Consider the following 15,260-nt stretch of genomic DNA (forward strand, 5'->3'; position numbering starts at 1 on the left):
ATCAAAGAAGAGAAGGGGGGAGAGATTTTAAAAGGCTATTTGGCTGTTTGTAATTCCAAATACATGTGATAGGAATTGCAATTACAATAATCAATGTTCCAATAGGAATTATAGTTTCCAAAGCTATATTTTTTAAATTATTTGCTATTGAAAAATGCAAATGTATTTATAGTTGCTTAATTATGTGAAGCTAAAAGAGACATACAATATCTAATAATACTATGTACTAGTATAATAATTAACTCTATATAAGAAATAACTTTGCTTCTTTCTAAAGGAGAGGGTATCTACTCCTCTTGACTCCAAAATCAATAATAGGGTATTGAAATTGAAAATGTACAGTATTGATTATGATCTATACCACTACAAATATCTATAGCGAAAAATTAAGTATTTTGGTGGTCTCTAACTTATGCATTGTATGGACAAAAAAATTGAAGTGTTAAAATGATATAAAATTATGTTTTTCTATGATCTAAGCATTAATAACTATTAATTTTAAATATATATATATATATATATATATATATATATATATATATATATATATATATATATATATATATATATATATATATATATATATATATGTATGTATGTAAATCAATGAATGTAGATCACAATCAACAATGTATATTCTTATACATAAATCAATGAATGTAGATCATGATCAACAATGTATATTCTTAATTTAAATGTTTTAGCATGTATTTTAGCATACTAGCATAATGGAAGCTAAAATTGTCCATTTATGTGTCCACATGATCCATAAATTAGAGACCATTAACATGCATGATTTTTTTTTATTTGAGATATTTTTAGTGTAATCAATCATGATCTATGGTGCAGATCTTTGATTTGGATGCCCTATTATTGATTTTGGTGTTGAGATGAGTACATACCCTCTCCTCTCAAAAAAAGCAAAATCTCTCTCTTATAATAATAATCACAAATTTCATATGGTTATGTACTATATTATACAATAATAAGTATAGTAAAATTAGTTTTGATTTATAACAAAATAATAGTAATTAATAGTTTATATTATATTATATGTAATAATGATCCTAATAATTATTACAATATTAAGATAAAATATTATTATATTATTATATATCCATTATATGTAGAAATTATTGTTATGTGATTTTATTATATAATTTTAAGTGATGCTAATAAGATTATAATAATATAAAAAATAAGATTATAATAAGTATACATTTATGATATATTTAATTATGATAATTAATTTATATCATATTGATATTTTATGATGTTAAATAATTTAATATAAGAAGGTGAAAAGGTAATGGATGGGTGAGATAGGGTTTGCAACTTAAATTATAATTGAAATTACAATCATTTTTAACTATATTATAAAAGGTAATTTTTGAGACTTTTTACAAATCTCTTGATAAATTGTAATTAAATTGCATATAAATAAACAGCTGTAAAAGCATCCTACAACTTCAATTACTCCAATTTGAATAGTAATCTATCCAATTCAAGATAATCAAACAGTCTTGAAAGCTGTCATGTAGCTCGAGACCTCCCACTTAATCTCCCAAAGCTCGCCTTCTTTTCAATTGGATATAAAATTGAAATGCTATAACAAAACTATTGCCAGGATTTGTTGCAACCTTCCACAAGAACATAATTCTTAATAGAGATGCCATTTCCCAAGAATTATATCATATTGCAATTTCATCGTTTAAGAAAAATGAGTTAATATGATTCTCATGATGGTTACAAGCTACTTAAAGCTCTTACGCTACCACTTGGGTGATAAATCTAGCATCCATCTTCTAAGATGCAAGTTGGAAGTGGCATAAATAATATCGTCTCCTGCACTATAGCATGAAGCAACTCTCCATTTATCTTCATTTTAATTACTGTGGTGCAAAATTAAATCCTTGCCAGCGCAGCTTTTTTCTTTGATGACAATCTTAAAGAGGCTGTCTTGATAGGTAAGAGTTACTCATTCTTGACAACAACAATTTTCCTGCTGGAAGTCAGGTCCCATTTTAATGCATGAATAATTCCCTCCAATCTTGGTCATAGATCTTGGAATTGCTGGACTGACTGGTTTTTTTTTTTCTTTTGATGAAATTGGAGACCAACAGGCTGTTAACCCATTAGTCACCAGCAATCTTATTGATAATAAAATAATTACAGAAGGTAAGTTACATTGGAGAAAGTGCAAGAAACAAGAGGAAACAGACTTGGTTTCTTATAGGAATACATTCATCCGATTTATGATTAGCTCCAACTATCCTTGTTGATGTAATCTTCTTTGCTTGAAGCAAACACTAACTCTTTTCATGAGCAGTCAAAATTGCATCTTTCGCATATCTTTGAATCCCAAGTCTCCCTCTTTTTTGGAGATGCATACTTATCCTAATCAACTGGCACACCTGATCCATAGATTTACTCCATAAATACCTCATCACATTCTTTCCATGCTTTAGAAATGTCACCTTTCTTTAAGTAACATGTATGCAGTCACTTCATGAATTAATTGATTGCAGATGTGATTATACGACATGTTTCCTCCAAACCTCATATGATAGATTGGTCATAATCACCAACTTGCAGGACACCATATTCAAGCAGATCATAAAAATCCTTTGCTTTAGTCTATTATCTACAGTATTAATAAGAAATAGGCATATCAGATGCAGTCACAAACTTCACTGTAGGGGCTAAAAGAACACCAAGCACCAGACTGAATTTTAGTCTATATACTTTGATGTGGAAGAAGAATTTCACATCAGACAAGGACAAAGTAAATGTATTAAATTGAGCATTAAGAAGTGAGCAAAGATGATTAGCACGAACGAAGAGTGGATGAATTCAGGATACGGTATGGAGGAGATGAAAAGAAAAAATTACAGGAAAGTAAATAAGAAAAATTGCCATGTTCGAAAGCTGACATGCATAATGATTTCGTGCAGGATGAGAAACCAGAAGTAGATTAACAAATGTTTAGAGGCAACCAATAATCAACTGAACTTGAGATGTTTGTACAGAAAAACCCAGCAAGTTTAGAACCATGGCGATGAATGACCCTGAAGATTATTGGTTACAAGGTGCACCGGAGGCAGAGAACTACTGCTAGAGATGCTCAGGGGGATCTACATTTTGAGTTATACTTCTGTGGTTGGTAATCTAAGAAAAATCACTGAATGAGGCCAAACCAGAATATTTGATGAGTACAATTTAAGGCACAACAAGATTGATGTAAACCGAGCAGGCTAGAATTATGCATTGTATATAATGCACAATATTAGTGAAGAATATCCATCTGTCTAGTGCTAATGTTATTTCTTTCTTCTAATTGATGGTCTAACACCTTTCAAGAGGAAGGGGAGAGAGAATTAATTAGAGAATTCAGAACCCAAGAGAGGATCATGAACCGATTTTCCCAACTATTCCAACTGTCTCATGCGACAATCCCAGCTTTATTCCAGTTGCAAGGAACTTAAACTACAAGAAGAAACCTAAAACTCAATGATTGAGCATTCCCTTGGTGTTGGTCAAGTAATAGAAGATGGGATTAGATCGATCGACACCTGCTTAAGGTGGTCCCAGTATTGTAGCAGCTGCTGCTTTCTTTCTTGCTATCCTAACAACCACAACCTCCTTTCGTGTCACACGTCCCATCTTATTATATCTTCCCCTTGTGGAGGATGGATAAAATCCCCATGCGAGCTGAGAAGACTGCATAGCATTCCCTTAAAAAATAAAACAAGGTAAACTAGTGAATTCTCAAGAGCATGCTCCCTTATGGGATATGATCAAACCTTTGACATAAAATAGAGGGAGGACCATGTCCTCCACATGGCTCCTTGTTATTATTGTCAGCCTTTCACTTTTCTATCAAAGTTGGTGAAGCTAACAAATGGTTATCCTTTCTTCCAACAATTGATTTGATTAAAATGTTGAAGTACTGCGATAAGAGTGATACACGTGAGTTGAACTGGAACTGATGTCTGTGAACTCGATCTAATTCAAGATTTCTTTTATTTTATTTGTTAGATTTTCGCGCGCGCGCGCACACACAGTATTATGGTAAAGAAAAAATGTACAAAAAATTGTGCTGGAGAAAGTGATGTGATTTTGACTTGGTGCTAATAACACATTGCCCTTCATAGGGTGAGATGATTATTTAACTAGGTCCCATGGAGAGTTTGGATAATAAAATAGTAGAGCCAAAGGAACCAAAGCCACAAAATATTGTGGCAAACGTGATTCATCATTCATGTCACATGACATGTTCTCTGGATGGGCTCCACCTGATGTTGATTTATTTATTTTTTTTTAAAAAAATATCACTTGATGTTGATTAACGTAATTTTCTGCAAGAGGGAACGTGGCGTCCGTACTGATGTGTTCCACGACTGAAATTAGTGGCAGGAGATTGTCTAAGATTAATGTATGGTGAAATCTTTGGCTGGAACCTCTCTTGCATATCTTAAAGAAAGTTGGGCAGATATTCCATGTTTATAGTGTGAACTGAGAGAAACTTGTTTCCTTGACTCAAAAGAAAAAAATGGAAAAAAGATCATGAGGGACCAATAAAGATGGCATTAATTCATGGAGATGGGCCTCATGAAGATGAGCCATGGTTGCCTTGCTATCTATCAAAGCCTTTGTTCTGGCGTATACGCAAGAAGCCCTAAGACCACATTTGAGCTTTAGTGGAGGAAACAGCCGCAGAATTTTGCATGACTTGGCCTTCCTTTTTCTACTTCTTGTTCAATTTGTAGTTTTAAAACTGGCAAAGTCAAAATCCATCCGTATCGGTCCAGTATGGAAAAATTTCCGTCTTCTTAATGGATGAGGTCGGGATTGAATCACCAGATTTCGGGTTTGGATTAATTGAGCTTTTGTTCGATCGGTGGATCAACCATTTAATTACCTTTTATTGGTGCATGGTTTTGTTGATATCCATGATCATAATTTACATTATATGATCAAATATGGATTTATGATGTTAATATTTCAGTTATATATCTAGAATTTTTAGCAATGTGCTGCTCGAACGAAACTTTGCATATCTCCTACAATGACATGGTCTGAGGAGGGAGATAGAGGTGGTTAGGAGAACTAGTGGATGGAGAGAACATATTCTCTGTGTTGATGCCTCTTTCTCCTTTGTAGACGCATTTGATTGTTTGCAACATATATCTCTATATCGTCCATATGCTAGTTTAAAATGAGGGGCAAAAAAAAAAGAGAAAAACTCATGAAAGCGAAGCGTGGTGTTGGAAAGAAATTTTCTCATTCTTCGTGATCCCTGATCTCCTCACGGTCTCTCTACATTGATCATGGAGAGATGGATAAAATGCGAACATGAGACTGCCTGTTTTCCTCTATTTTTATTATCTAAAATAAAGAAACAAAAATGGTAAAGCTCCTATCATAGGAGTCCCGCTCAATGCTGGTCCTGGAGTCCACATGGATGGCTTTGTCCTCCTCGATACCGACGCAGTGGCATGAAGGCCGCGTCCCTCCACATGCATCACGCACACTACATTTAATCCAATCAATGAGAAATAATTATTCACATATCGTTTTCTTTCAAGATAATAATTATTCACATATCAGCATCTAGTGCTCCAGCTGCATTTAGGATGTGAGTTGAGTGCTCTTTGGCACACCAACCTGCAGGATTCATTGAGCCCGACTCCGAAGAATTCAATTTCAGCTCAGATCTCAAGTTTAAATTGACTCAAGGAGCCACTTCTATTAATGGTTACTCATTGGAGGCCTTGACTTGCTAATTTGGCTTGTGGCCTCCCAAAGAAGCAGGGTTACGACTTTGCTAGTTATCTGTCGAGCCAGATTGCTTCCAAGTTTTTTAGCCTCCCTAGCTTGGTTTAGATCTGCTGCACACAATGAAATGAACTTTCACTGTAATAAAATGTTGATCATGGTATCGTCAATATTCCCCTTTGGGTGGCCACATAAGGTGTTGCCGGATTATTTCTCGCACAATATACAGTGGAAAGAATTTAGCATCAAGGAAAAAAAATTTATTCCGATGAAGGAAACTCCTGTCCATATCTAAGGTGAGGCGAAAGATACTGGGTGGTCTTCCATATGGCAGAATAGTATAATTCTTTCTTAGGTAAATTAAGAAAAATTACTTACTTGTGTTTAAACTTAAAAATAGCTATCCACTTGAGTTTTAAATAAAAGTAGCTCTTAATTTGAAACATAATTTAAAAGTAATTATTCAAATGAGCATGAAATGATCCAATTATCCTTGCAGTTACAAAGCAATACTATACTATTATAAAATTATATTATACTATTATAAAATTACACTGCGCTATTATAAAGCAACACTGCATTGTTATAAAGTAATACTACGCCAATATAATGTAATACTATCTTATTGTAAAGGAATACTATACTATAATAATATAATACTGCAGTATTTAAAAGATATAAAGATATAATGGTTATCTCAAGCAAACTGGGTAGTTCCTTTTAACTTATGTTTTAAATGGGTAGCTATTTTTACTTGAAACTCAAGTGGGTAGTTATTTTTAAGTTGAAAATATAGATTGAGATTTATCTCTAATTCTCTATTCTTTCTTTCTATTAAAAAAAAAGAAAAACTTGTATTTATATAAATTCAAAAATCTCGAGACAATGGAAATAATTTTTAGAAAAAAATTATTCTTACAATTTTCTTGGATGAGTCAGCCTGCCGGCTTTTTTTTGTTGTGTATGTTATGAAAAATGTTAGGATTTGACGCCGTAAGATTCAGCCCACATTGAGCCCGCAGCGAGGTTCGCGATGAAAAACAGAGTCTAACGAGACCAAGATCGCCCCAAACGGAGTTCGGATGGAGGAGATATGAGCTTTTGAAGTCGGCACGAGATCCGAGGCAGCGGAGGACCGCCGGCGGCCGGTGGAGCGGTGGCGGCGCGCGACCCAGGCGGGGCCAATGTGCGGGACGCGCGACCCAGGAGTGCGGCCCGATGGACGAGCGGCCCAGCCGGGTGCGCGGCCCAGCCCGTGCGTGGGCCCGCGTGCGAGCCGGCCCAGGCCCAAGCGCCCTGCCTGCACCCTGTACCCCGATCCACCGTGGATCGGGCGGTCCATGGCAGACCGTGTGGACCGCGTGGGCGTTTCCCAACCATTTCTCACGGTCCACGATACTATTTCATAGATCGGAGCGCGATCGGAGGGCCCAAGGACGTCCCGGTCTTGATCCGATAGTCTAGGACTTGATTTGGGTTGATTAAGGACTCCTAAACCTAATCTAAGTCATGTTTAACACTTTTAAAAGGGTCTGTGACGCAGAGGAAAACAGTGGATCCGATTTTTTGCTGAAGTTGCGCCGTACAGAGCAGTACAGGACCCAGAAGAGAGAGAGAGAGGCATGAGGCTGCTGTAAGAGAAGGAGCAGGGCTCCTGGACAACGGACGCCAGTCACTTCAGGAGTTCAGGGGGTCTTTCAAGAGAGAGAGAGTTTTTGAGAGGGGAACTTCTAGAGAGAGAAAATTGGGTGAACAAAGATTGAGGGTGAGGTCTCCTCTTATAAAATTTTCTTTTTCATAGTGAAGTTTGCATGCCCCGTGGAGGTGAGCCCTTTTGTGGCTGATCTACGTATTTTGATTATTTTATTTTGTTTCTTCTTTCTTCCTGCTGTATCGCGTGGTACTGAAAAGATCTTGGGAGGTGGTGTCCTGGCCAGATATCCACCCAACAAGTGGTATCAGAGCAAGACAGTACAAGGATGCAGATTGCAGCGGTAGTGAGCAAGACTGAAGATGGAGAAGACAGGAACAATCAAGATGGAGATCAATAAGTTCGATGGTAAGAGCAATTTCTCCTTGTGGCAAACAAGAGTGAAGGATGTGCTCATCCAGTAGGGGTTGATCGATGCTCTCTTGTGCGATGAGAAGCCGACCACTATGAAGGTGCGGGATTGAAAATGGCTACAGATGCAGACGATGAGTACCATCTGCATGTACCTGATGGATGAGGTGGTGATCCATGTGCTCAGTGAGACTTCCCCGACGGTGCTGTGGTCAAAGCTCGAGGAGTTGTACATGGCGAAGTCTCTCACCAGCACTCTTTTCCTCTAGAGGCAGTTTTACTAACTGTGGATGACTGAGGGACGAGCGTGCAGGAGCATCTGAACCACTTCTAGAAGATCCTTACTGACCTCCTCAGCATTGATGAGAATGTTGAGGAGAAGACCAGGGCGCTGGTTTTGCTGGCGTCGCTTCCTCCTTCATTTGAGTCCTTGGTGTCTGCTCTTCTAGTGGGGAAGAACACCATCAAGATGGATGAGGTCACCGCAGCAATACTCCAGAACGAGATTTTCAAGAGGGAGAATCCAGCTTCGAGCTCAAGTGGCAGTAGCTCAGCTTTGGTGGCTTCTGGAGGAGCAGGAGGCGGTAGACGGAGCGATAGGAGATCGCAACGAGGGCGGTCCAAGTCCAGGAGGGACTTGAGCAAAACCAGGTGTTACCGGTGTGAGGAGTTGGGACATCTAGCAAGAGATTGCCCTCAACTCAAAAATCGGACGGTGGCTGTTGTAGCGACGACCGGCAGCGATTTAGATGGAGATGTCCTGGAGATATCTGACGAGGTATCTACTTCTTCCCAGCAGTGGATATTAGATTCTGCGTGCCCCTATCATGTATGTTGCAGAGAGGAGTAGTTTGACTCCCTAGAGAACAGTGAGGGCACTATATATCTGCCGGATGGATCGAGCTGTGCGAACAGAGGCATCGGGACGGTCAGCTGGAGGACACATGACGGTGCAGTGAGGAGATTGGGGGAGGTCTGATACATATCCGATTTCAGACGAAATCTTATCTCACTTAGCAGACTGGATTCGAGAGACTACAGGACGGTAGCTGGTGGAGGAATCCTGAGGGTGCTACGCAGTGATAGGATTGTATTGGAGAAAAAGAAGGGGAGCAGATGACATTATTACCTAGTGGGGAGCTCAGTGCAAGGTGGAGCTTCGGGAGTCAGGTGGAGCTCAGAGTGAAGTGGAGCTCCAGGAGATGGATCAGGTATGAGACAGGAGACTCGGGAGGACGAGAGGCGACGTCGCAAGTTGAGATTTCTATTGCCGCAGGATGATGCCCCGAGCAGGTCTCAGGTCAGGAGGAGCACAGCATATGACGGAGATGGGATCGAGCAGCCTGGCTCGACTCCCATGTTTGCCCATCTATGATCAGCAGACGATTGTCCCAGGGCATGGGGCGAGGAGATCCAGAAGCTCTCAGAGTTTGGAGGAGGCCGAATATCGAGTTGAGATAAAGATTGTTAGGATTTGACACTTCAAGATTCAGCCCACATTGAGCCCACAGCGAGGTTCACGGCGAAAAATGGAGTCCAACGAGACCAAGATTGCTCCAAACGGAGCTCGGATGGAGAAGATACGAACTTTTGAACTTGGCACGAGACCCGAGGTGGTGGAGGACCACCGGCGGGCCGGCGGAGCGGCGCGTGGCCCAGGCGGGGCCAACGTGCGGGACGTGCGACCCAGGCGCGCGGCCCGACGGGCGCATGGCCCAACCAAACGCGCGGGCCGGCCCAGGCCCAAGCGCCCTGCCTAGGCCCTGTACCCCGATCCACCATGGATCAGGCGGTCCACAACGGACTGTGTGGACCGCGTGGGTATTTTTCACGCGTTTCTCGCAGTTCACGGCACTATTTCATGGACCGGAGCGTGATCGGAGGGTCTAAAAACGTTTCGGTCTTAATCCGACGGTCTAGGACTTGATTCGGGTTGATTAAGGACTCCTAAACCTAATCTAAGTCATGTTTAACCCTTTTAAAAGGGTTTGTGACGTAGAGGAAAATAGTGGATCCGGTTTTCTGCTGAAGATGCGCTGCACGGAGCAGTACGGGACCCAAAAGAGAGAGAGAGAGGCGTGAGGCTGCTGTGAGAGAAGGAGCAGGGCTCCTGGACAGCGGACGCCAGTCATTTCAGGGGTTCAGGAGGTCTTCTAAAAGAAAGAGAGCTTTTGAGAGGGGAACTTCTAGAGAGAGAGAATTGGATGTACAAGGGTTGAGGGTGAGATCTCCTCTTGTAAAATTTTCTTTTTCATAGTGAAGTTTGCATGTCCCGTGGAGACGAGCCCTTTTGTAGCTGATCTACGTATTTTGATTGTTTTGTTTTGTTTCTTCTTTCTTCCTGCTGCATCGCATGATACTGAAAAGGTCTTGAGAGGTGGTGTCCTGGTCAGACATCCATCCAATAAAAAATAATTATAATAATTAGAATTTCTACGGTCAAGTATTGGAGTTATATTTTTAATTATTCAAACCTAAATAATTGTAATACTAATGTATTTTTTTCCCATGCTTTTAGAAAAATAACTTTTTTTATCCACTATTCTTAATATATCGTGCTTGCCTATATACTCCATTGTATTGGTACGGGCCAAAAGGGGCCACCCTGTCAAGCAGATAACCATTGACTTACCAAATCGAATATGTCCAAAATCACAACTTTGGCTTGTCCGGAATAAAAAAAATTATCCCAAGAACCTATACATATGTATTTTTGTAAAAAAAAAAAAAAGGTTTGTGCAAAATATAGTCTGTTTAATTCCGATTATCTTAATAAGAGAAATGCTAGAATGGTAGAGAAATGCTAGAATGGTAGAGAAATCTGAAGAACAGAACCTAATAACAGTGGTTCGAAAATGATGTCTCGGAATCAGACGACTCACGCGTGTCGGGGGGGGCACTAGATTTTGATTGGCTCCCGTGGACTCCATGTTGCTGATGGAAAGGTGTGCGCCTTTATAAAAATGGATTTCTTTATTCTCTTTTCTTTTCTGGGGAACCCCGGTCCGCATGGTTTGTTCGTTCGGACATGTTCGATCGCACCCCCTCGTGGGTCCCACCACAGCAATCGTCATACGTGTCGGAAAAGATAAGGCTCCGAACTCCTTTGAAAACGGGAAAAAAACACGTGTAGCAGACCTCTTTGGCACGTGTTCTTTGGTGAACCTCCGACGCTCCTTCCATCGGACATGGATAAACCCATCCAGTTTTGGTAGGTGGTGGGGGGTAGCGCAGACACACTCCATCCGCCTGGATGGGTCCCACCAGGGTAAGCCGGGAATGTAAGGTGGGCAATAACAGCCAAGAACAAAGTTTATGGGACATCCAAAATATAGGACTAGCTTCTTATTTTGTCATTCCGTAATATTAATTTTGGAGTATAAATCTAAAAGTTGGAGGCTTCTATCAATGGAGTAGCGGATTCTAGGATTAAAAAAAAAATAGAAAAAGAAAATCACATGCGGCATCTTCTTTTTTTTCTAGACAAGCCTATCTTATCTATCCATTCTTCTTCTTGCCAAGACATCTCTCATCCATGAAGTCTTTTTTTTTTTTTTTAATTTTTTCTCCTCCAAATCCCTTACTTTTTTCGAATCTTTAAACCTAAATATTCAAGAAATATAAGAAATGATATGCATACAAATTCTTATATTAGACAAAGCTAGAAAATTATACAATATATATTAATATTGATAAACACCATATTATAGAAATTATACAGTAACTTATCTAGATATATGTATTTAACTTATCAGATGCTTCATTTACTATGTGCATATCATTTGGTCATGTAATATATATTGGTAAAAAGTATATATGTTTTGGTAATAATGTATCGGTTTATCTAAAGTGCGTGTTGTATTATAGATGCATATGTATCAAGAAAGTTTATAATATATCTTAGAAAGTTGATAGATATATATTATTTGGCCATGTAATGTATATTATTGAATAAGATATTCTAACAACTATATGTTAATTTACCTTATGATGTGTATTGGATTGCTAAATGACCAATTTGCTATATATGCATCATTTGGCTATGTGTCATGTTATGAAATCTGTTAGAATTTATCCAATTAAGCTTCATCCGGATGTGGTCCATACTAACACATATTCGAATATATTTTAGTTGATTTAATTGATCTAGACTCTGACTAAAGATAAGCCTTTGATAAATTGATAAGGATATATTTGTTGGTTATTGTAATAAAATTAACCTCTATATGACCATCGTGGATAATGTTCATCTTCAGTTTTTGTAACTGATTCATATAACTATTTTTGATAGATGAGACACATTATAAAAGGACACCTCTTACAGACTTGGTCTCCGACTCATCTGAAAGCTTGTAAGGTCATCTTCATCGAAAATTTTTGGAGTTAGAATTGAAAAACCAAGGTACTGCTCAACGACAGTGAGGAGCACATCCAGCTTGATTCTTTTTGTTGCGACCTGGTACCTCTCTGATACCAGCGGTGGATCGATATTTTGCATGGAACCTGGATGTTAATCCAAATAAATAGGGAAGAGATCAAGAGAATGCGGAAGCCCTAGATTGGAACATGGATCAGAGCATGAGAGAGAGAGAGGAGACTGCTAGAGAATTCAGGAGCAAAAATGCTATATTGATTCCTCTTTTTGTCACCCCTTAGGGTTTACAATATACACATATATATACCTGTGTACATGAACCAAACTCTGAGCCCAAAAAATCCCCTAGGTTAACCCAATACATGAAAGCACTCTTCGAACCCCGAGTCGACTCAACTACATGCTAGCAGCATACCACTGAAACCTGTTCTCTATTTATCTGTTTGAGTCAGCTCTCTCAGAGCCCAAGCCGACTAGACCTTGATCTGAGTTGACTCATCTGAAGCTCGAGTTGACTCCTCTGCGGTCAGCAGTAGATCTTGAGCCCTTTCCCTTGATTTCTTTCTCCAGCTTGTGATCTAGATATCCAGAGCTCCAACCAAGCTCCTCCAAGTCCTCATCACCGAACGTTAAGCATGTGGAAGCTATGCACTGCCTCCATCCTAGGACAACTGCTGTCCTAGCCGTAGGACCTAAACTGGTTCTAAACACCCAGAGCCACCAACTCCGGCTCCTCTCATAGCCTTCCAAGGCTTGGGAGCACCACACAAACCTTACAATCTCCATCTTGGTACGCCCAAGCCTTCACACACCCGACAATGTCCTCCTGCACCCCACCGTCGATGCTTACCTTAACACCCCCTTGTGCGACCCTTGTCCCCGCCAATCCTCCTTAGCTTCTGAGCTCTCCTTAAGGCCTGTGGGATGACCGCCTCCATCGCTGAAGATCTTGGCTTGCTCCTTTACACTATCCTAAAAAATATTGTAGGCATCCTTTTGCTAAACAACCACATCAACTATTACTATGGACTTCCCCAAAGAGCCCGCAGTGCTTCTACACCGGCACTCGCTGGATATCCTGACATGATCTTCTTAGAACAGTACTGCTCTAAACTTGTGCCAAACTATATCTCCACCTGTGAAGCCATCTCTGTTCGGTCTACCTAAAACTGAACTCTCTCTGATGCTGCAAAAGTTTCCGACTTTGTAATTGAGTCCCTCAAGGCCACCCACCCAACGCTATCCTACTGGGCCTGCCGCTGCATCTCGAACACCATTGCTGTCCCTTCGGACCCTCCGCACTCCGCAGATTCCTCCGAAGCTATCCCAGATATACCGCACCCTACGAACTCCTTCATGACCTCTAAAAGCTCATCCGACTCTTCCGATTCAGCGACTGATCCTATAAAATCAGAGCTGATCCTTTCTCCTAAGCGGACACTCCCGCTTAAAATGCCCTGCTACACTACACCTGTGGTACTTCCTAGCCTCCTTGCTGCCTCCCTGCTGAGACTATCCTTGTCCCGCCTGTCTGCCCTTCTTCTTCCCTTTTCTAGGCTGCTCTGACACTGCAAGACCCTCCGAAAAGATCTCTCTCTTCATCATCTATTCCTGTTGCTCGTTAGACCTTAGCACTGATACGATCTCCTCATACGCCAGCGTCTCCTTGCAATACAACAGTATAGTCACCAACAGATCGAAACTTTCGAGAAGCGAACATAATAGCATCAAGCTTTTATCTGCCTCTTCAAACTCCATCCCTATATTGAGCAAATCCATGCTCATCCGGTCGAGCCACTGAATATATCCCACAACATCCTCACTTTCCTGCATCTGGAGGCTATACAGTTGCTTCTTTAGTACCAACTTGTTGCATATATTTTTTTTTCATGTACAATTGATGCAACCTCGACCATAAACCCTGGGGTGTCCTCTCTTTTAATACATCGTAAAGCACCACATCCGCCAAACAAGCCCTAATCATGGTGCATGTCCTTTTCTCCAAGGACACCCACTGCTTATCATCAATCCCCTCCGACCTATCCTCCAAGGTTGAATCCAATCTCATCTGTACCAGCAGATCTTCCACCCTCATCTTTCACATGGTGAAATTCTCTTTTCCATCGAACTTCTCAAAATCCACCTTCACCCCACTGCTCTCCATGATCAAAATCTGATCAAACACAACACATAAGGCAGATCTAAAAATTATCTGACTAAGAGATTATGGACAACAACCTCCAGATTTCTTCCTTTCTCACAAAACCTCAGAGAAAGACCTAGATCTGATCTTCTTGCCAATTTTCTGCTGCAAACAACTCCTTGATCTTCTCTTCTTCCTCCTCCACACGCAACCGAGCTCTGATACCAATTATTGCGATCTGGTACCTCTCCGATACCAGTGGTGGATCGATATCTTACATGGAACCTAGGTGTTAATCCAGATAAATAGAAAAGAGATCAAGAGAATGCGAAAGCCTTAGATTGGAATATGGATGAGAGCGTGAGAGAGAGAGAAGAGGCGGTTAGAGAATTTAGGAGAAAAAGCTCTATATTGATTCCTCTTTTTGTCACCCCTTAGAGTTTACAATATACACATATATATATACCTGTGTACATGGACCAAACGCTGAGCCCAAAAAACTTTCTAGGCTAACTCAATACATGAAAGCACTCTCCGAGCCCAAGTCTCACATGCTCTCATCCTTTGGACTTATTCTCCAGTCCAAACCCTTGGTTACCTACCCTTGAAACTCATAAATCTGAGCCTCAAGCCCTAGGATCAATGATCAATCCTAGCCCAAATAGAAAATATGTGTACTGCTGTTCTCGCAATTGGAGTCGATTCCATCAGGGCTCGAGTCGACTCCCTTATGCTTCGAGTCGACTCCTCTATGCTTTGAGTCGACTCGACTGAATCCTGAGTTGACTTGACTGCGTGCCAGTAGCATACCATTGAAATCTGCTCTTTGTTTGTCTGTTTGAGTCAGCTCTCTCAAAGTCCGAGTCTGCTCTTCTGAAGCCTGAGTCAACTCCTCTGATGTC

The sequence above is a fragment of the Elaeis guineensis genome, chromosome 1, assembly GCF_000442705.2.
Source record: "Elaeis guineensis isolate ETL-2024a chromosome 1, EG11, whole genome shotgun sequence".
In the NCBI taxonomy this organism is placed as follows: Eukaryota; Viridiplantae; Streptophyta; class Magnoliopsida; order Arecales; family Arecaceae; genus Elaeis; species Elaeis guineensis.